The sequence below is a fragment of the Rutidosis leptorrhynchoides genome, chromosome 9, assembly GCF_046630445.1.
Source record: "Rutidosis leptorrhynchoides isolate AG116_Rl617_1_P2 chromosome 9, CSIRO_AGI_Rlap_v1, whole genome shotgun sequence".
Classification (NCBI taxonomy): Eukaryota; Viridiplantae; Streptophyta; class Magnoliopsida; order Asterales; family Asteraceae; genus Rutidosis; species Rutidosis leptorrhynchoides.
In genome coordinates, this window is record NC_092341.1 from 353,939,005 (window position 1) to 353,961,860 (window position 22,856).

Genomic DNA, 22,856 nt, shown 5'->3' on the forward strand with positions numbered 1-22,856 from the left:
GATTGGATTAAGGAAATTATAGGTTATAGCTATGGAGGTGATTGATATGGTTCATGGGTATGCTCGTGAGGTCAATATAGTGTTTATCATCTCCGTTGCGTCTACGTACCTTTCCTGCAATATTGAATCTCAATATTGATACGTGAGTACTCATAATTTAACTTTTACATTGTAACAACCCAAACCAACCCGCGATTAAACCGTGTAAAATTACAAAAAAAAAAAAAAATTTGCTGAACTGCCACCTGGCGCGGCGTGCCACCAGGGGTGCGCGGCGCGCCAAACCTGTCTGTCCGGAAAGTCTTTAAACGCGAAAATGTTTGACTAGTTCCCGACATATTTAGGCGTAACGCTTTTAACCCCATGTTCCATATATAAAAACTAGCACGTTCTATTAATAAAATTATGTTTACGAAGCGGGGCCCACATCGACCCAAATTACCCTTTAAGTATCAAAATACAATTTTCGACCATAAGACTTTTAATACAAAACAAAGCCGAGCATGGCGATTGGGGATACGCTACTCAATCCTAATAAATCCAAAAGCAAGCCTTCTACGCAAACTATGCAAGTCCTCTAATCCTCGCGCTTACCCGAGCCACCATCCGCATGCAATCTATAAAAAGAGTCAACAACGAGAGGGTAAGCTAACGCTTAGTGAATGATAATATACTACATACATATATATGTATAAAATGGACACGCCACAAAATAACAAATACCGCATACCGAGGCATCCATATATAAGGCACTACACTAAGCATACCGTACGATCTCTAAGCAACGAGCTAAAGATACAACAACAATATAAGTTCACCAACGACGATGTGAACAACGCCAAATAGCTACACCCGGAGGGTTAGCTACAACACAACAATACATTAATATATAACATTATAAACGAACAAGGTTAACGCCTTAACCCAATACCGAGAACCAAATACCACAATGAAGATTGGCCGAACTACACGAGCCTTAGTAATCCGAAACCACACGAGATTACTATCTTCACAACATCGAGGTTGGCCGAACTACACGAGCCTTAGTAATCCGAAACCACACGAGATTACTACCTCAATAAGATGACCGAACTACACGAGTCACCATGAATCCGAACTACACGAGATTCATTTTTGATAAGATGACCGAACTACACGCGTCATCGTGAATCCGAACTACACGCGATTCACTTCTCCAACTCAAAACCCTTTGCCATTGGGGTTATATCATCCACATCACAACCACGTGTGATAGTGTACACACAAAACGTGTACCTCGCCAAAGGTGGTCAACCAAAAGGCACAACCGTGCCAATTGGATCTAAACGCAAGTCTATCAAATCCACCTATATGTGAAGGGAGCTCTATAACCGAGAACCACTTCACCCGACCCGCACCCATCCTACACATACATATGCATATAGGATATTATCACTCACCTTGAAGTCTTGAAGAAAGCTTCCAAGTAAACCGCCACTCGCCAATGGAAAATACCTATTCCATTATCACAATTACAACAATACACTTAGAGTGGATTTACAAATCAACCCAATTCGTTACTTAGTGCAATTGCGACCCAAATGCACTTCCAAGCACAAACCGTGCCCAAAACTAACCAATAATCACTAACACGAGTGAGAATGGTCCTAATACGCCAATTAAACCCGAACTCAAGTGCTAAACACGTGTCATACCCATTTTGACACTTAAACCCTAATTTTGACCCATAAGGTCAAAATCTCACCATTTACAAGTTTTGACACCAAAACACATTTAACTCGGTTTAATACTTCAACTTAATCCATTTTAAGTTTATAAACCTCATTAAATCGCCAAATGGGTCATAATCACCACCAAACCCTAATTTGACCCAAAGTCACAATTAGTCAACCAAATAACTTTAAATGGGTTTCAATACTTCCGTAATCACTAACTTAAGTGATTAAACTCAATTTCAAGTCCTAAACATGGCCAATTAGTTCACCAACCCAAAATCCACCAACAATTAACAATAAACCCAATTACTAGCTTCACTAAACCCATTTCATCACCTAAAAGGGTTTTACCACAAACTAACTCAAAACCCTAACTTGAATATCAAATCAAATAGATGAAATTCAGAGTTTGAGCTTACCAATACTACCACAACGTAGCTAGGAACGAAAGGAACAACTTTAGAACTCGAGCTTTTGATCCAAACGGCCTCCTTCTTATCCAAAACCCCAAATCTCTCTCTAGAATCTCTCTAGATAGTTGGGAGTGATGGATGGATGTGAAAATGATCCAAAACTGATCCAAACCAGCTAATATGGCTCACAAATCCGGCCCCAAGTGAAATTACCCAAATACCCTTCATTTAAACCTTTTAAAAAGGCTAAAAATTGCCTCAGCAGCAATCGGCGCGCCGCGCCAGAAGGTGGAGCGCCGCTCCAAATAACTGGAAATTGTGGTCGAGCCCAAAACAGGTTTCAGCAACTTGTTTTGGCCATAACTTTTCGACCGTAACTCCGTTTTTGATGAATCAAATATCATTGGAAACGTAATAAGATATTCTATCCAATGGTAAGGCTTTGAAACCTCAACTCAAACTTTATTTGGGGTTGAAAAGATACGTACACACCTTGTCACTTCGGACAACGTCCAGTTTCCTTCGACGTTCGAGCAAGCAACACGTACACTTCATACACGCATCATACACCATAAATACATTATGTACAATCAATATTTGGGTCTTACAACTCTCCCCACTTAAACTCGATCACGTCCTCGTGATCTTCTCCACTTAACCAATTCGGAACTACTCAACGGTCCTCAATTATAAGTCCCAATCCGACTTTTCTAGGCAATTCTTCCCAATGAATCGCCTTTAACAACTAAAATCGTCACCCACGATTTATCAAAACCACAATCCGAGCACTAAAACCATGCTCCTACCCCAACATCGGGAGAAACTCAACTAATCTCGTACCGAGATATCAATCCTCTAGCGTATCATTACCAAGTACAATGCTAAAAGCAACCAAGTTTAAATCCTAAAGTCAACAATCCGAACGTTGAAGATCGAACCACATGAATCCTCACGGATTACTCTTACCACTCAACATCCTTTGTAGTGCGCAATACAACCAATACGCCACTATCCTAACATCATAAGCAACGACTAAAACCAAAAGCGCCCAAAACGACTATGGCAACGCTAATCCTAAGGTGTACAAAATCAACCATCGTCACACCCGTAACAAACATGTGAGCGAAACACGGCTATCGCCTCACTAATCCCACAACATGGTCCTCACAACCCCACCATCGATGTATAAAACGACCGATAGTTCCCGCAACATGGTCCTTACGACCCTACCATTGGTGTATCAAACAACCAATAGATCACATGACACGAAGGCTGGCCGAAAACACACGCGCCCTAGTGAATCCGAGCTACACGCGACTCATTACCTTCACCACAACAACAATCGGGAATGGCTGAACTATACGCGCCATAGTGAATCCGAACTACACGAGAGTCACTATCCCGGAGGAATGACCGAACTACACGAGTCATTTGTGAATCTGAACTACACGAGACTCACTCCTCAATACAATGACCGAAACCACACGAGTCATTTGTGAATCCGAACTACACGAGATTCACTTCCACAACATCGAGGTTGGCCGAACTACACGGGCCTTAGTAATCCGAAACCACACGAGATTACTACCTCAATAAGATGACCGAACTACACGAGTCACCATGAATCCGAACTACATGAGATTCATTTAGTTAAGATGACCGAAACCACACGCGTCATCATGAATCCGAAACCACACGCGATTCACAATCTCAACATAGGAATGGTACTCGCATTTCCCACCGGTACTTCGCATTTCCCGATAGTGTTACACCATACCGACATAACACTACTCCCTTGATGAAGTCAGCGGACCCCGAAGGTCATGCTCCACCAATCACAACACCGGATGAAGTCACCGGACCCGAAGATCATGCTTCACCGATATAACATCACGCTCATGATGAAGTCAGCGGACCCTGAAGGTCGTGCTCCACCAATCACGTATTCCTATGATGAAGTCAGCGGACCCTAAAGATCATGCTTCATCAAACAACCATACCATAATGGAGCAAGAACCACCTATACCAAACATAGGTACCAAACAATAATTCTCCACAAGAGAACCCGACACACACCTCCCTTAACCGGAGGATTTCACCTTGCTCGCCAAATACGTCCATTATCCCTCAACGAGATTTACCACATTACCACCTTGGTGATAATTCAAATCCAAAATCATAAGTACAATTTATCCAAAATTGTGCTCTACCACAATTCGACCCAACCAGGTCTCGACAGCATTTTCCGGATCTACCAATAGCATCATCCGAAATCTCACACTAAAACTTCCTCGTGCGGGAGTGTAACTCCCCCACTTAGAACCACGTTCCATATCCACAACTCGTACAACTGCACAATGCTACCACAGGTAGACTTTACCAACAATTGGGCTCACACGACCCCTTACCACATCTTGCTCCAACCTTGAGCACACGAAGGATTTTAACCAACCCTTAAACACTTTGTACGAAAAGTGTACCGCAACACAATCGAAGTCGAACACCACACTAGTAGGTATAAAAGAGGCACCTAATGTCGCGTCATAAAGACTCCATTACCAACACACATCGAGATTTAAAACACTCGATCTCAAGGGTTACAACCAACTGACGAACCTCATGATTCGTCACTTCAACATAAAAGCGAACACGCGCTTAACAACCAAACACCAAAACCATTTCCGTGGCTTGGTAGAAACGTTTCCCAAATACTAAGGAATGCTTGGTTACACCAAGTCTTACGCCCTTCGCCCGTCAATCAAACATCAACATAGGGTACTTCCATTAGGAACGTCACCCATAGCATAACATGCACAACAAAGGCACGCAACTCAAACTCAAACGGCATTTAATAAATAATCAAAAGACATATTTATCAAAATTAAACGTACCTTAACGTCTCCTGGCCGCACCCGTCCCCACTAACTTGGGACATTCCGACTTACGATGTCCTTCTTTTTGGCAATTGAAGCACACCATACCATCACCCTTTGGTACCGAACATTCCCAAGACTTGTGACCCCTCACGCCACAATTGTAACATCTAGCCGCACTAGAATCCGACATACCCGCTCGCGTACCACCCGTGCTCACACTCGGTGTCATAACCCGTCCTTAACCATAAGAACGTGTTAGATAACGTATGATTTCATTGCGAGGTATTGACCTCTATATGCGACATTTTTAAAAAAGGAAAACTGCATATATTATACATTACAAACCAAACCATTATTTTTGTTACAAGCTTTAGACAATAAAAAGATGATTATCGTTTAACGATAATCTTCGACTTACAAACTTTACAAATGATAATAACAACACGATTTCTAGCATATTTTACAACACACGTCCTCGGATATGCAGTTTTATTTTTGACACAAATATGAGTACGCATGATCCTGCTTAGATTCAACATAATGCAGCGGAAGCTTTAATTATCACCTGAGAATAAACATGTTTAAAAACGTCAACATAAAGTTGGTGAGATATAGGTTTAGTGCGCAGCAATATATATATATAGACCACAAGATTTCGTATATAAACATTTCAATAAAAATATTCTAAGTGGTTGAGCACTTGGTAACCATACTTAACATTTTCACGTCGCATATTCCCTTTAATATGAAATCTTACTACACCGTACCAAGTGTAGTCACAAAACGAAGTACTGTGCAACCGTTGAATACTGGTCGTCCAGTCCGATTGGGGTTGTCAGGCCCGATAGATCTATCAACAGGATTCGCGTTTACATTACCGCTGTAAATATTAGTTACCAAGCTACAGGGAAGTATGCCAGTGGTACAACTCAACGTAGAACATATTTTTCAGTTACTTGTGTCCATAATGTAAAACATAAAATACATGTATTCTCATCCCGAAATATTTAGAGTTTAAAAGTGGGACTATATACTCACTCTTGTCTTGATGATATATATATTTTGACTCGGTCTTCCGGTTGATATCACGAACCTATCCATATATAATATATCAATATGTTTTCATTTTTAAACGTTATAAATATATACTTGTTATACTTTTAATACTTTGAATAATTCCTTAGTCCGTAGTTAGCAGTCCGATGTTAGTAATTCAATTTTAATGGTTCATTTTTAGATGTTTAATATACCCGCAATGAAATAAATAAAACCCCCAACGAAATCAATAAAACCCCATCGTATATGTGTTGGTCGAGATTAATCTTGACCCATGGTACCGGTGTTGTCAAATGACGTGTTGCGTACATAAAGTACCGGTGTTGTCAAATGACGTGTTGCGTACAAACATGGGATCTTATGATTAATCTTCTCGTATTGTTTACGGGTGATCCTGAACCATATAAAATTGAATTATAAGTACATATATATAAAATATCATGTTATCTTAGAAATATGTGATTTATATCATTTTTTTCCAATTGATCCCGTAGTTGAAATGATCTAGGATAACCAATTTTGTTTCGGTCATAGTTTCTTCGTTACAAATCCGTTTTCGTTGATTCAAATTGCCATCTTCTTGGATCGAGTTCTTCTTTAAGACTATGAACTGTAAATACCTTGGTTTGTATTCAAAATCATACGGCATAAGTGAAACATTAGTGAAACATATGAAGTTAAACATTTTTGTTACAACAAAATCATTTAATGACCATTTTTCTAAAAATACTTATACTTTGAAAAACCAAGTTTTACCTTGTTAAATTAACATATAAATAAGTTATGTTACATGTCTTGAAGTATTTTAAAAGTTAAGTTAGAAGGATCTATTTAGTTTGCAAACAAGTTTGAAAACATTCAAACTATGTTCTTGTTGTTAAACTTTTGTACCACAAAATAAGATAGCTATATATATATGAATCGAATAAGGTTATGAACATAGTTACTACCTCAAGTTCCTTGGATAAGTTTGCTGTAAAAGAGGAGTAAGAAGCTAGAATCAAAAGGGTGATAGAAGTGGATGAAAGATTGGAAGTAAGTTGGTGTTCTTGGAAGGTTTTCTTGAAGTGTTGTTGTAAGAGTTTTCTTATGGTGTTTTAGTATGGTTTTTATGGCTAGATCTTCTTGGTTATTTGCTGGATTGTTATGGAGTTTAGAGAGTAAGAAAGAGTGTGTGTTTTTGATAAGAAAATGGAAGTAAAAATGAAGCAAAATGATCATGTATATATATACACCAAAAACGTGTTCCATGGTGTATATGGACAAAAATTCCAAGTTATAATTTTATGTATCTAGTCCTAATTGCTTCCAAATTCAATTACCTAGCCCTCATGGCATGAATAATGGCTGGTTAGGTGGTGATTTTGATGTGTATTTACTATTATTAAATACATATAGGAGCTTGGTATGATACGAGTACAAATACTCTAGGTATACGTATAGAAATTTTGTGAAAAATGGAATGAGGATTCAAATATAGCTATCTTTTGTGAATACACTTATATGGTTTTATGTATTTAAGTCTTTAAAAGTGATTAAATACATTACTTATACAATATATGTATAAACATTATATGTCTTAAGTATTTATGTCAAATAACGTTACGTATAGTTATCGTTTTGAAAACTTAAGTTAGTAGTTTCAAAATACACATATAACTTGTTGTTATTAATACAAAATGAGACATTAAAACATTTATTAATCATGTTAAATATGTATATATACATTTATATACACAAACGTATAATTATCATATATTGTATAGTTCGTGATATCATTGGTCAAACTAGACGGTCAAACGTTGTGTAAAACTCTTTTCGGAAATATAAGTCTCGACAATTTGGATTGCTTATCATGTTGGCAAGGTTTAATTTATGTAAATATTAATCTTATAAGTATAGTATGATCGAAAAAGTGCGGGTCGTTACATTACCTCCCCGTTAAATAAATTTCGTCCCGAAATTTTAAAATTGTACCTATTTTGCGTCATCGAGAAAAAAATGCGGATACTTTCGTTTCATCTGATCCTCTCGTTCCCAAGTAAACTCGGGACCTCTTCTAGCATTCCAACGAACCTTAACAATCGGTATATTGCTCTGCTTGAGCTGTTTAACTTCACGGTCCATGATTTCGATTGGTTCTTCGACGAATTGTAGTTTCTCGTCGACATGGATTTCTTCAAGAGGAATGGTGAGGTCTTCCTTTGCAAGACACTTCTTAAGGTTTGAGACGTGAAAGGTATTATGTACTCCGGCGAGTTGTTGCGGTAACTCGAGTCGATAAGCTACCGGTCCAATGCGTTCGATAATCTTGAACGGACCTACATATCTTGGGTTCAATTTACCCCTTTTGCCGAAACGTATCACACCTTTCCAAGGTGACACCTTTAGCATAACCATGTCCCCGACCTGAAACTCTAATGGTTTCCTTCGGACATCGGCGTAGCTCTTTTGGCGACTACGGGCTGTTTTCAATCTCTCCTTGATTTGCACTATCTTCTCAGTCGTTTCATGTATGATCTCGGGACCAGTTAATTGTCGATCTCCTACTTCATTCCAACAGATAGGAGATCTACACTTCCTTCCATACAATGCTTCGAATGGCGCAGCTCCAATGCTCGCATGATAACTATTATTATACGAGAATTCTGCTAACGGTAGATATTTATCCCATCCGTTTCCAAAATCGATCACACATGCCCTGAGCATGTCTTCGAGAGTCTGAATCGTTCTCTCACTCTGTCCGTCGATCTGCGGATGATATGCGGTACTCATATCCAAACGAGTTCCTAGTGCCTCCTGTAGTGATTGCCAAAACTTTGAGGTAAATCTACTATCACGATCGGATATAATGGAAATAGGTATTCCATGCCTTGAAACAACTTCCTTTATATACAATCGTAATAGTTTCTCCATTCTATCCGTTTCCTTTATAGGCAAGAAATGTGCAGACTTGGTGAGACGATCAACAATCACCCAAATGGTGTCGTATCCCCAGGCAGTCTTTGGTAACTTCGTGATGAAATCCATGGTAATACCGTCCCATTTCCATTCTGGAATTTCTGGTTGTTGAAGTAACCCTGACGGCTTCTGGTGTTCTGCTTTAACCTTGGAACAAGTTAAACACTCCCCAACATATGTTGCAACGTCTGTTTTTAAATTAGGCCACCAATAATGCGTCTTAAGATCTTGGTACATCTTTCCAACTCCAGGATGTATCGAATATCTTGTCTTATGTGCCTCGTTCAATATCAACTTCCTTAATCCACCCAACTTCGGTACCCAAATACGATTTGCAAAATATCGAATTCCATCTTCCCGCATAACGAGTTGCTTCTCATACTTCTTCATTATTTCATTTCCTATATTTTCTTTAGTAAGTGCTTCTCGTTGAACTTCTTTGATTTGTGAGTTGAGATTCATGCGAATTTTTATGTTCATCGCTCGTACTCGAATTGGTTCTCGTTCCTTTCTGCTTAGAGCATCGGCCACCACGTTCGCCTTCCCGGGATGATAACGAATTTCACAATCATAGTCGTTTATCAGCTCGACCCACCTACGTTGCCTCATGTTCAGCTGTTTTTGATCGAAAATATGTTGAAGGCTTTTATGATCAGTAAACACAGTGAATTTAACCCCATACAAGTAGTGTCTCCACATCTTCAATGCAAACACGACTGCTCCCAATTCTAGATCATGCGTCGTATAATTTCGCTCGTGAATCTTCAATTGTCGGGATGCAAATGCAATAACTTTCTTCCGTTGCATAAGAACACAACCAAAACCTTGTCGCGAAGCGTCACAATATATTTCAAAATCATCGTTCCCTTCTGGTAACGATAAAATAGGCGCCGTAGTTAACTTCTTCTTCAGTATTTGAAATGCGTTCTCCTGCTCCGAGGTCCATTCGTATTTCTTCCCTTTTTGCGTTAATGCTGTCAACGGCTTAGCTATTCGGGAAAAATCTTGAATAAACCTTCTATAATAACCGGCTAAACCCAAAAATTGGCGTATCTGTGTTGGTGTCTTAGGAGTCTCCCATTTTTCAATAGCTTCAGTTTTTGCTGGATCAACCTGAATTCCTTTGCTATTAACAACGTGACCAAGAAATTGCACTTCTTTCAACCAGAAAGCACACTTAGAAAATTTAGCGTATAGCTGTTCTTTTCTCAACAACTCTAATATCAACCTTAAATGCTGCTCATGCTCTTGCTCACTCTTGGAATAGATAAGAATATCATCAATGAAAACGATAACAAACTTATCCAAATACGGACTACAAACTCGATTCATGAGGTCCATGAATACAGCTGGCGCATTTGTCAACCCAAACGGCATGACCAAAAATTCGTAATGACCATAACGTGTTCGAAAAGCAGTTTTCGGAATGTCCTCTTCTTTGACACGTAGTTGATGATAGCCCGATCTTAGGTCGATTTTCGAATAAACACATGATCCCTGGAGTTGATCAAATAAGTCGTCAATTCTCGGTAGTGGATACCGATTTTTGATAGTTAACTTATTTAATTCACGATAATCTATGCACATCCTAAAAGATCCATCTTTCTTTTTAACAAATAGAATCGGAGCTCCCCACGGTGAAGTACTTGGTCGTATGAATCCACGGTCTAGTAATTCTTTTAACTGACTTTGAAGTTCTTTTAATTCGGACGGTGCAAGTCTATATGGCGCACGGGCCACTGGTGCAGCTCCTGGTACTAAATCTATTTGAAATTCTACAGATCTAAATGGAGGTAATCCCGGCAATTCTTCCGGAAAAACTTCAGGAAAATCTCTTGCCACAGGCACGTCGTTGATGCACTTTTCTTTCTTTTCGACTTTATTAACATGTGCTAAAATAGCGTAACATCCCTTTTCTAAACACTTCTTGGCTTTCAAACAGCTAATGAGTTTTAGCTTTGAATTACCCTTCTCTCCATAAATCATCACCGGTATTTTATCCTTACCAGGAATACGAATTGCCTTCTTGGCACAAACAACTTCCGCTCCTATTTTGGACATCCAGTCCATGCCGACTATTACATCAAAACCTCCTAATTCTACGGGTATTAAGTCGATTTTAAACGTTTCTCCGGCTAGATTTATTTCACAATCACGACAAATTTTATCGGCTTTAATTAGTTTACCATTAGCTAACTCAATCAAGTACTTAGCATCTAGAGGTAATGATGAACAATTCAATTTAGTGTAAAAATTTCTACACACATAACTTCTATCGGCGCCAGTATCAAATAAAATAGATGCTGATAAGTTATTAATGGTAAACGTACCCGTAACAAGCTCCGGGTCTTCTCGTGCCTCTCTAGCATTAATAACAAACGCTCTTCCACGTGCAGGTCCGCCATTCTGATTCGGGCACTGGCTCTTATAATGACCTTGTTTTCCACACCCAAAACAAGTAATGTTAGCCAAAGCAGTTCTATTTGCGTTGGTGGCAGGAGTCTTGTTACCATTTGCATTTGTAACGAGAGCCTTACAATCTTCAGCAAGATGTCCCTGTCTATTGCATTTAGTGCACAACACACTACAGTAACCAAAATGATGTTTGTGACAACGGTTGCATAAAGGACTTTGTCCTTTGTAACCAAAGCCTGAACCGCTACCCGCACCTTTCGTGGTTTCTTGTTTCTTATAAGGTTGTTGTTGGTTACCTTGATCATAACCTCCATTCCACTTTTTCTTGTTCCCCAATACCTTCACCTCAGTATTGAATGCTTTCTTGTCCAAAATGACCTGATCCATTAGCTCGTTTGCCATGGTTATAGCTTCATGAATTGTCTTAGGTTTCGATGCTGTAACGTTTGCCTTGACCTTTTTGGGCAAACCACCTTTGTACATTTCAATCTTCCGTGCTTCGGTTGGAACCAATTCAGGACATAGTAAAACCAATTCCATGAATCGCTGATTGTAGTTGGTGATTTCAGTACCAACCACCTTCAAACTTCGTAACTCATCTTCTAACTTAATAACCTCATTCCTTGGACAATACTCGGTGATTATCATTGCTTTGAATTCTTCCCATGGAGTATCATAAGCTACATCTCCTCCTACCGCCTTCACATAATTCTTCCACCATGTGAGTGCACTATCTTGTAAAGTGCACGATGCAAACTTGGTCATGTCTTTTTCATCACAACCGCTGATTTTGAACACCGTCTCCATCTTTTCTATCCATCGGGTTAAACCGATAGGTCCTTCCGTTCCACTGAATGATGATGGCTTGCAAGCTTGAAACGTCTTGTAGGAGCATCCTACACGAGGATTTGGATTAACTGCAGCAGCTCTTGCAGCCTCAACCCATAACATTCTGTCGTTCACTCGCTGGTTGATGAGTTCCTCGAGTTCTTGTTCCGTCATTCGATTCAATCGCGCCATTTCCTAATGAAAGAAAATAATTATTCACATGGATTATTATAGATGTAGTGTGTATTTATAGTACATTATAGCTTATTAATAATATGAACTAGGTATTATTATAAAAGCCTTTTCTTCTTATTAGCGTTTTATAATTATATCTTGGGTAGTACCTACCCGTTAATGTTCATACTTAATAGCTTAGTACAGAACCAATTACTACAATCTAAATAATACTTAACCATGGAAAATTATTGCATTTCATACTTCGCTATTTTACATATGCTTACATCAAACTTTAAGCAAACCACACTAATAATATTATACAAAACATTATATGATTCCATGGCTTAATACGGCAGTGCATCGTTCGGTCTATTTTCTAGGGCGTTTAGTTCCAATGAATGGCCTAACGCTTATCCTAGCTGTCTGCCTACGTTTTGGCTGAGGAGCCGAAGAACTAGATGCGGGGATAGCACTAATAGGAATAGCGGGGATAGGGGTGGTAGTGTTGAGTGGAATTGGTGCTACGTCATTCTCACTAAGTTCGGGATTTGAATTTTCTAATTCATTAGCCTTTCGTTTCTTTCCTAGTTCGAACTCGTCTTTTGTAATTTCCTGTATTTCTTCCTCGGGTTCACTTTCCTCCTCGGGTTCACTTTCCTCCTCGGGTTCACTTTCCTCCTCGGGTTCACTTTCCGATATTTCTATAGTTGGTTCATCCGGAAATTGTGAGTCTTCCCCAAGGATATCATTTTCGTCATCGGACAGGTTAATGACTGGAACGCCATCTGAAGATTCTGATTCGGAGTCGTTGATTGTGATAACAATTTTTGAGCTCGACATCTATCACACAACAACTAACCCATTAGTACTTATATAATATTTACATATAAATTTTAACCAACAGTGATAAGCAATGGTTTTTTTTTTTTTAAATCAGACCCGGTCAAAGTCCAGACTTACTAATGTATCCTAACGGCTTCTCGGTTAGACACACTAATACAGACCTGGTTCGCTAAGACCAACGCTCTGATACCACATGTCATAACCCGTCCTTAACCATAAGAACGTGTTAGATAACGTATGATTTCATTGCGAGGTATTGACCTCTATATGCGACATTTTTAAAAAAGGAAAACTGCATATATTATACATTACAAACCAAACCATTATTTTTGTTACAAGCTTTAGATAATAAAAAGATGATTATCGTTTAACGATAATCTTCGACTTACAAACTTTACAAATGATAATAACAACACGATTTCTAGCATATTTTACAACACACGTCCTCGGATATGCAGTTTTATTTTTGACACAAATATGAGTACGCATGATCCTGCTTAGATTCAACATAATGCAGCGGAAGCTTTAATTATCACCTGAGAATAAACATGTTTAAAAACGTCAACATAAAGTTGGTGAGATATAGGTTTAGTGCGCAGCAATATATATATATAGACCACAAGATTTCGTATATAAACATTTCAATAAAAATATTCTAAGTGGTTGAGCACTTGGTAACCATACTTAACATTTTCACGTCGCATATTCCCTTTAATATGAAATCTTACTACACCGTACCAAGTGTAGTCACAAAACGAAGTACTGTGCAACCGTTGAATACTGGTCGTCCAGTCCGATTGGGGTTGTCAGGCCCGATAGATCTATCAACAGGATTCGCGTTTACATTACCGCTGTAAATATTAGTTACCAAGCTACAGGGAAGTATGCCAGTGGTACAACTCAACGTAGAACATATTTTTCAGTTACTTGTGTCCATAATGTAAAACATAAAATACATGTATTCTCATCCCGAAATATTTAGAGTTTAAAAGTGGGACTATATACTCACTCTTGTCTTGATGATATATATATTTTGACTCGGTCTTCCGGTTGATATCACGAACCTATCCATATATAATATATCAATATGTTTTCATTTTTAAACGTTATAAATATATACTTGTTATACTTTTAATACTTTGAATAATTCCTTAGTCCGTAGTTAGCAGTCCGATGTTAGTAATTCAATTTTAATGGTTCATTTTTAGATGTTTAATATACCCGCAATGAAATAAATAAAACCCCCAACGAAATCAATAAAACCCCATCGTATATGTGTTGGTCGAGATTAATCTTGACCCATGGTACCGGTGTTGTCAAATGACGTGTTGCGTACATAAAGTACCGGTGTTGTCAAATGACGTGTTGCGTACAAACATGGGATCTTATGATTAATCTTCTCGTATTGTTTACGGGTGATCCTGAACCATATAAAATTGAATTATAAGTACATATATATAAAATATCATGTTATCTTAGAAATATGTGATTTATATCATTTTTTTCCAATTGATCCCGTAGTTGAAATGATCTAGGATAACCAATTTTGTTTCGGTCATAGTTTCTTCGTTACAAATCCGTTTTCGTTGATTCAAATTGCCATCTTCTTGGATCGAGTTCTTCTTTAAGACTATGAACTGTAAATACCTTGGTTTGTATTCAAAATCATACGGCATAAGTGAAACATTAGTGAAACATATGAAGTTAAACATTTTTGTTACAACAAAATCATTTAATGACCATTTTTCTAAAAATACTTATACTTTGAAAAACCAAGTTTTACCTTGTTAAATTAACATATAAATAAGTTATGTTACATGTCTTGAAGTATTTTAAAAGTTAAGTTAGAAGGATCTATTTAGTTTGCAAACAAGTTTGAAAACATTCAAACTATGTTCTTGTTGTTAAACTTTTGTACCACAAAATAAGATAGCTATATATATATGAATCGAATAAGGTTATGAACATAGTTACTACCTCAAGTTCCTTGGATAAGTTTGCTGTAAAAGAGGAGTAAGAAGCTAGAATCAAAAGGGTGATAGAAGTGGATGAAAGATTGGAAGTAAGTTGGTGTTCTTGGAAGGTTTTCTTGAAGTGTTGTTGTAAGAGTTTTCTTATGGTGTTTTAGTATGGTTTTTATGGCTAGATCTTCTTGGTTATTTGCTGGATTGTTATGGAGTTTAGAGAGTAAGAAAGAGTGTGTGTTTTTGATAAGAAAATGGAAGTAAAAATGAAGCAAAATGATCATGTATATATATACACCAAAAACGTGTTCCATGGTGTATATGGACAAAAATTCCAAGTTATAATTTTATGTATCTAGTCCTAATTGCTTCCAAATTCAATTACCTAGCCCTCATGGCATGAATAATGGCTGGTTAGGTGGTGATTTTGATGTGTATTTACTATTATTAAATACATATAGGAGCTTGGTATGATACGAGTACAAATACTCTAGGTATACGTATAGAAATTTTGTGAAAAATGGAATGAGGATTCAAATATAGCTATCTTTTGTGAATACACTTATATGGTTTTATGTATTTAAGTCTTTAAAAGTGATTAAATACATTACTTATACAATATATGTATAAACATTATATGTCTTAAGTATTTATGTCAAATAACGTTACGTATAGTTATCGTTTTGAAAACTTAAGTTAGTAGTTTCAAAATACACATATAACTTGTTGTTATTAATACAAAATGAGACATTAAAACATTTATTAATCATGTTAAATATGTATATATACATTTATATACACAAACGTATAATTATCATATATTGTATAGTTCGTGATATCATTGGTCAAACTAGACGGTCAAACGTTGTGTAAAACTCTTTTCGGAAATATAAGTCTCGACAATTTGGATTGCTTATCATGTTGGCAAGGTTTAATTTATGTAAATATTAATCTTATAAGTATAGTATGATCGAAAAAGTGCGGGTCGTTACACTCGGACCCTTAGCCCTCTTACTCGGAGCACCATAAGAAACGACCCTTCGCTCACTTGAAGGTTCACCCTTTTTCGATCGTGAATACGACTCGAAACCTCTAGCCAAGTCGAATAATTCCGAAAACGATTTCGCTTGACCCCGGCTAATTTTACTTTTCAAGTCATCATTCAAGGTCCGATAGAAATCTCCCATCAACAAACGATCATTCCCCAAATACTCCGGACAAAAACGAGCCTTCGCCATAAAGGTCGTCTTGAGAGTACTCAAATCCATAGATCCTTGTCGCAAATTTCGCAACTCATTACGCAATTCCCACAAATCGGCCGAAGTCCGGAACTCCTCGAAGAATTCCTCCTTAAAGTCGTCCCACGATAAAGCCATAAACGTCTCGCCACCGACAAGATCAATCTTACCATCCAACCAATCCCTTGCCCTACCCCGCAACAAACTCGTAGCGAGTCTCGTCTTTCTCTCGGAAGGGCAATCAATAGTACGGAAACACCCTTCGATGTTCGAAATCCAAGTTGTGCTTACCAAAGGATCCGGCTTTCCGTCATACATCGGGGGTTTAGTCCTCATGAAGCTCTTAAGATAACGCTCCATTTCACCACTACTTTGAAGTTTGGAATACCTCCTTTCCATTCTTTCTTCTAACGCACCCATTTGCTCCGCAACGGCGGCCGCAACCCTAGTGTTAAACTCCGCGTCATTAGCCTCGGTCTCGTTTCGCGTCGTCATTCTAAAGAATGCAAAACGATTAGTCCACGAACGTGTAAAACCGTACGCACGACACAGCCCCATCTTGCTAAACACTCATCGTACATCACTTGTTAGACACGATTTGCACCCGTAATAAGGTTTGCAAGTTCTTATTACGCACACATGCCGCATCGACTCGTTAGTACAACGACCGTCTCGCTCGATGATATACACAAACACAACTAAAATTCTACGCGGTACAAACACACGCGAGAATTATTATCTCAACACAACAACATATTAATAATATCCGCATTACTAATATAAACGTTAGTCAACCTATAGCCAAGGCACTAACCAAACCCATTCCGACCCGTAATCCTACAAGTCCCGCAACAATTTAAGCACACACAAGTCTAAGTCTAGGCACCTATCTCAAGTCACCTAAATCCCTTAGACCATGCTCTGATACCACTTGTAACAACCCAAACCAACCCGCGATTAAACCGTGTAAAATTACAAAAAAAAAAAAAAAAAAAAAATATTTGCTGAACTGCCACCTGGCGCGGCGCGCCAAACCTGTCTGTCCGGAAAGTCTTTAAACGCGAAAATGTTTGACTAGTTCCCGACATATTTAGGCGTAACGCTTTTAACCCCATGTTCCATATATAAAAACTAGCACGTTCTATTAATAAAATTATGTTTACGAAGCGGGGCCCACATCGACCCAAATTACCCTTTAAGTATCAAAATACAATTTTCGACCATAAGACTTTTAATACAAAACAAAGCCGAGCATGGCGATTGGGGATACGCTACTCAATCCTAATAAATCCAAAAGCAAGCCTTCTACGCAAACTATGCAAGTCCTCTAATCCTCGCGCTTACCCGAGCCACCATCCGCATGCAATCTATAAAAAGAGTCAACAACGAGAGGGTAAGCTAACGCTTAGTGAATGATAATATACTACATACATATATATGTATAAAATGGACACGCCACAAAATAACAAATACCGCATACCGAGGCATCCATATATAAGGCACTACACTAAGCATACAGTACGATCTCTAAGCAACGAGCTAAAGATACAACAACAATATAAGTTCACCAACGACGATGTGAACAACGCCAAATAGCTACACCCGGAGGGTTAGCTACAACACAACAATACATTAATATATAACATTATAAACGAACAAGGTTAACGCCTTAACCCAATACCGAGAACCAAATACCACAATGAAGATTGGCCGAACTACACGAGCCTTAGTAATCCGAAACCACACGAGATTACTATCTTCACAACATCGAGGTTGGCCGAACTACACGAGCCTTAGTAATCCGAAACCACACGAGATTACTACCTCAATAAGATGACCGAACTACACGAGTCACCATGAATCCGAACTACACGAGATTCATTTTTGATAAGATGACCGAACTACACGCGTCATCGTGAATCCGAACTACACGCGATTCACTTCTCCAACTCAAAACCCTTCGCCATTGGGGTTATATCATCCACATCACAACCACGTGTGATAGTGTACACACAAAACGTGTACCTCGCCAAAGGTGGTCAACCAAAAGGCACAACCGTGCCAATTGGATCTAAACGCAAGTCTATCAAATCCACCTATATGTGAAGGGAGCTCTATAACCGAGAACCACTTCACCCGACCCGCACCCATCCTACACATACATATGCATATAGGATATTATCACTCACCTTGAAGTCTTGAAGAAAGCTTCCAAGTAAACCGCCACTCGCCAATGGAAAATACCTATTCCATTATCACAATTACAACAATACACTTAGAGTGGATTTACAAATCAACCCAATTCGTCACTTAGTGCAATTGCGACCCAAATGCACTTCCAAGCACAAACCGTGCCCAAAACTAACCAATAATCACTAACACGAGTGAGAATGGTCCTAATACGCCAATTAAACCCGAACTCAAGTGTTAAACACGTGTCATACCCATTTTGACACTTAAACCCTAATTTTGACCTATAAGGTCAAAATCTCACCATTTACAAGTTTTGACACCAAAACACATTTAACTCGGTTTAATACTTCAACTTAATCCATTTTAAGTTTATAAACCTCATTAAATCGCCAAATGGGTCATAATCACCACCAAACCCTAATTTGACCCAAAGTCACAATTAGTCAACCAAATAACTTTAAATGGGTTTCAATACTTCCGTAATCACTAACTTAAGTGATTAAACTCAATTTCAAGTCCTAAACATGGCCAATTAGTTCACCAACCCAAAATCCACCAACAATTAACAATAAACCCAATTACTAGCTTCACTAAACCCATTTCATCACCTAAAAGGGTTTTACCACAAACTAACTCAAAACCCTAACTTGAATATCAAATCAAATAGATGAAATTCAGAGTTTGAGCTTACCAATACTACCACAACGTAGCTAGGAACGAAAGGAACAACTTTAGAACTCGAGCTTTTGATCCAAACGGCCTCCTTCTTATCCAAAACCCCAAATCTCTCTCTAGAATCTCTCTCTCTCTCTCTAGATAGTTGGGAGTGATGGATGGATGTGAAAATGATCCAAAACTGATCCAAACCAGCTAATATGGCTCACAAATCCGGCCCCAAGTGAAATTACCCAAATACCCTTCATTTAAACCTTTTAAAAAGGCTGAAAATTGCCTCAGCAGCAATCGGCGCGCCGCGCCAGAAGGTGGAGCGCCGCTCCAAATAACTGGAAATTGTGGTCGAGCCCAAAACAGGTTTCAGCAACTTGTTTTGGCCATAACTTTTTGACCGTAACTCCGTTTTTGATGAATCAAATATCGTTGGAAACGTAATAAGATATTCTATCCAATGGTAACGCTTTGAAACATCAACTCAAACTTTATTTGGGGTTGAAAAGATACGTACACACCTTGTCACTTCGGACAACGTCCAGTTTCCTTCGACGTTCGAGCAAGCAACACGTACACTTCATACACGCATCATACACCATAAATACATTATGTACAATCAATATTTGGGTCTTACATACATACTAATAGTGTATCCCTGACTAATGCTCGAGTATATAGGATTATGCATGTTTGTACTTTTGATATTGCCTTTAGTTAGGTTATGTTGAATCCTGAATTAGTTATATATGCGACTGAGATAAGGTATAAGATATGCATGTCGTTGGAAAGCTAGCGAAAAATTAAGAACTTTTCATTTAGATATCGAATGATTTCGATGAACGGATTTGAAGTTATAGTCCATCGAATTTTTGTATTATTATTAAAAATGATTATTATTATCGTCGTTATTATCGTCGTTCTAGTTTTTTCTTATTATTATTATTATTATTATTATTATCTTTATTAATAAAAGGATTTATCATTAAAAATTGTTATTTTTTTATTATTACTATCGTTATTATCGTTAAAGTTATAATTAGTATTATTATTATTATCCAATTATTATTATTATTATTATTATTATTATTATTATTATTATTATTATTATTATTATTATTATTATTATTATTATTATTATTATTATTATTATTATTATTGGTATTATTATTATTATTATCATTATTAATATATATATCATTATTTAAAAATGGTTATTGTTATTGTTATTATTATTATTACTATATTATCATTAAGATATTTATTAGTATTATCATTAATAATGTTATAGTAACTATCATTATTAATATTAGTGTAATTAAAATAAATATTTGTAACACCTAATTATTTTGATTACTATTATTATCATTATTACGAACACGATATAAAAGACGATTAAAAGCTATTAAACGAAACGATTAGGAAATAATGGGTAAGAGTATCATGATGAAATTAAAATATTATAAAATATTGATTTAGATAAAATTATCGTTCTTATTATTTTTATCATTACTATTATTATTAAAATTATCGTTAGTATTAAAACTATCATTTTAACAAAAATTATCATTTTAATAGAAATGTCATTGTTACTATAAAATATCATTATTATTATTATTTTAAATAGAATTATTATTTTAAAGATAATATTAAAAATTATCGTAAATATTAAAGTTATCATAATTAGAATTATCGTTTTATCATAATGTCATTTTAGTAATTATAAATATTGATATTTTTATAATAATAATTATTATTACAAAATAATACAACTTTTACTTACTATCATTATAGATATTATTTTATCAAATAAATATTTGATACAAACATATTTTACTACGTGTAATAACTTATTTTAATAATACGTATCATATTATCTTTATAATATTAAATGAACCCTATAAATTTTATTACTTAATATATATAAAAGTATATTTTATTATATAAATATAATATAAAATTTTATTTATTAATAAATAAATTATATTATTTACTCTAATAAATCTTTTAAAAATATTTAAAAATATAAAACGACAATATTTAAACTATATATTAATCATGTATAAATTTTTGGAAATTATTTTGAGTCAAATTTACTTTTGTTGACTTTTGCATATTAGTCTCGAGCATTAGGATTGTGGTACACCATGACTTGACCTAATTTGTTAGACAAATATTGACCAACACATAAATATATATAATTAATTTAGGTTCGTGAATCCGAGGCCAACCTTGCACTTGTTCAATGACGTTATATGCATTTTTACTACGAAATACAGTATGGTGAGTTTCATTTGCCTTTTTACCCTTTATATTTTTGGGCTGAGAATACATGCGCAATTTTTATAAATGTTTTTCGAAATAGACACAAGTAATCGAAACTACATTATATGGTTGAATTATCGAAATCGAATATGCCCCTTTTTATTAAGTCTGGTAATCTAAGAATTAGGGAACAGACACCCTAATTGACGCGAATCCTAAAGATAGATCTATTGGGCCTAACAAACCCCATCCAAAGTACCGGATGCTTTAGTACTTCGAAATTATATCATGTCCGAAGGAGGATCCCGGAATGATAGGGGATATTCTTATATGTATCTAGTTAATGTCGGTTACCAGGTGTTCACCATATGAATGATTATTTTTTGTCTCTATGCATGGGACGTATATTTATGAGAACTGGAAATGAAATTCTTGTGGTCTATTAAAATGATGGAAATAAATGATTATGATAAACTAATGAACTCACCAACCTTTTGGTTGACACTTTAAAGCATGTTTATTCTCAGGTGTTAAAGAAATCTTCCGCTGTGCATTTGCTCATTTTAAAGATATTACTTGGAGTCTTTCATAGCATATTTCGAAGAACGTTGCATTCGAGTCATTGAGTTCATCAAAGATTATTATTAAATCAATTTATAGTTGGATAGTGGATATTATGAAATGGTATGCATGCCTGTCAATTTTTGATGTAAAGAAAGATTGTCTTTTAAAAACGAATGCAATGTTTGTAAAATATATCATATATAGGTCAAATACCTCGCAATGTAATCAACTATTGTGAATCGTTTATAATGTATATGAACGGGTCCTTTCATAACTCACCAACATTTTTTGTTGACGTTTTAAGCATGTTTATTCTCAGGTGATTATTAAGAGCTTCCGCTGTCGCATACTTAAATAAGGACAAGATTTGGAGTCCATGCTTGTATGATATTGTGTAAAAAAACTGCATTCAAGATACTTATTTTGTTGCAACATATTTGTATTGTAAACCATTATGTAATAGTCGTGTGTAAACAGGATATTTTAGATTATCATTATTTGATAATCTACGTAAAGTTTTTTAAACCTTTATTGATGAAATAAAGGTTATGGTTTATTTTAAAATGAATGCAGTCTTTGAAAAACGTCTCATATAGAGGTCAAAACCTCGCAACGAAATCAATTAATATGGAACGTTTTTAATCAATAAGAACGGGACATTTCATTAATGTCGTTTGAAGTG

At 36.6% G+C, this 22,856-nt stretch overlaps 1 protein-coding gene across 1 annotated transcript in view; it reads left to right on the forward strand.

Moving 5' to 3' along the window:
- Positions 1-22,856, forward strand: part of LOC139869215 (uncharacterized) — a 65,458-nt gene that overhangs the window by 41,223 nt on the left and 1,379 nt on the right. The gene's annotated exons all lie outside the window — the stretch shown is intronic.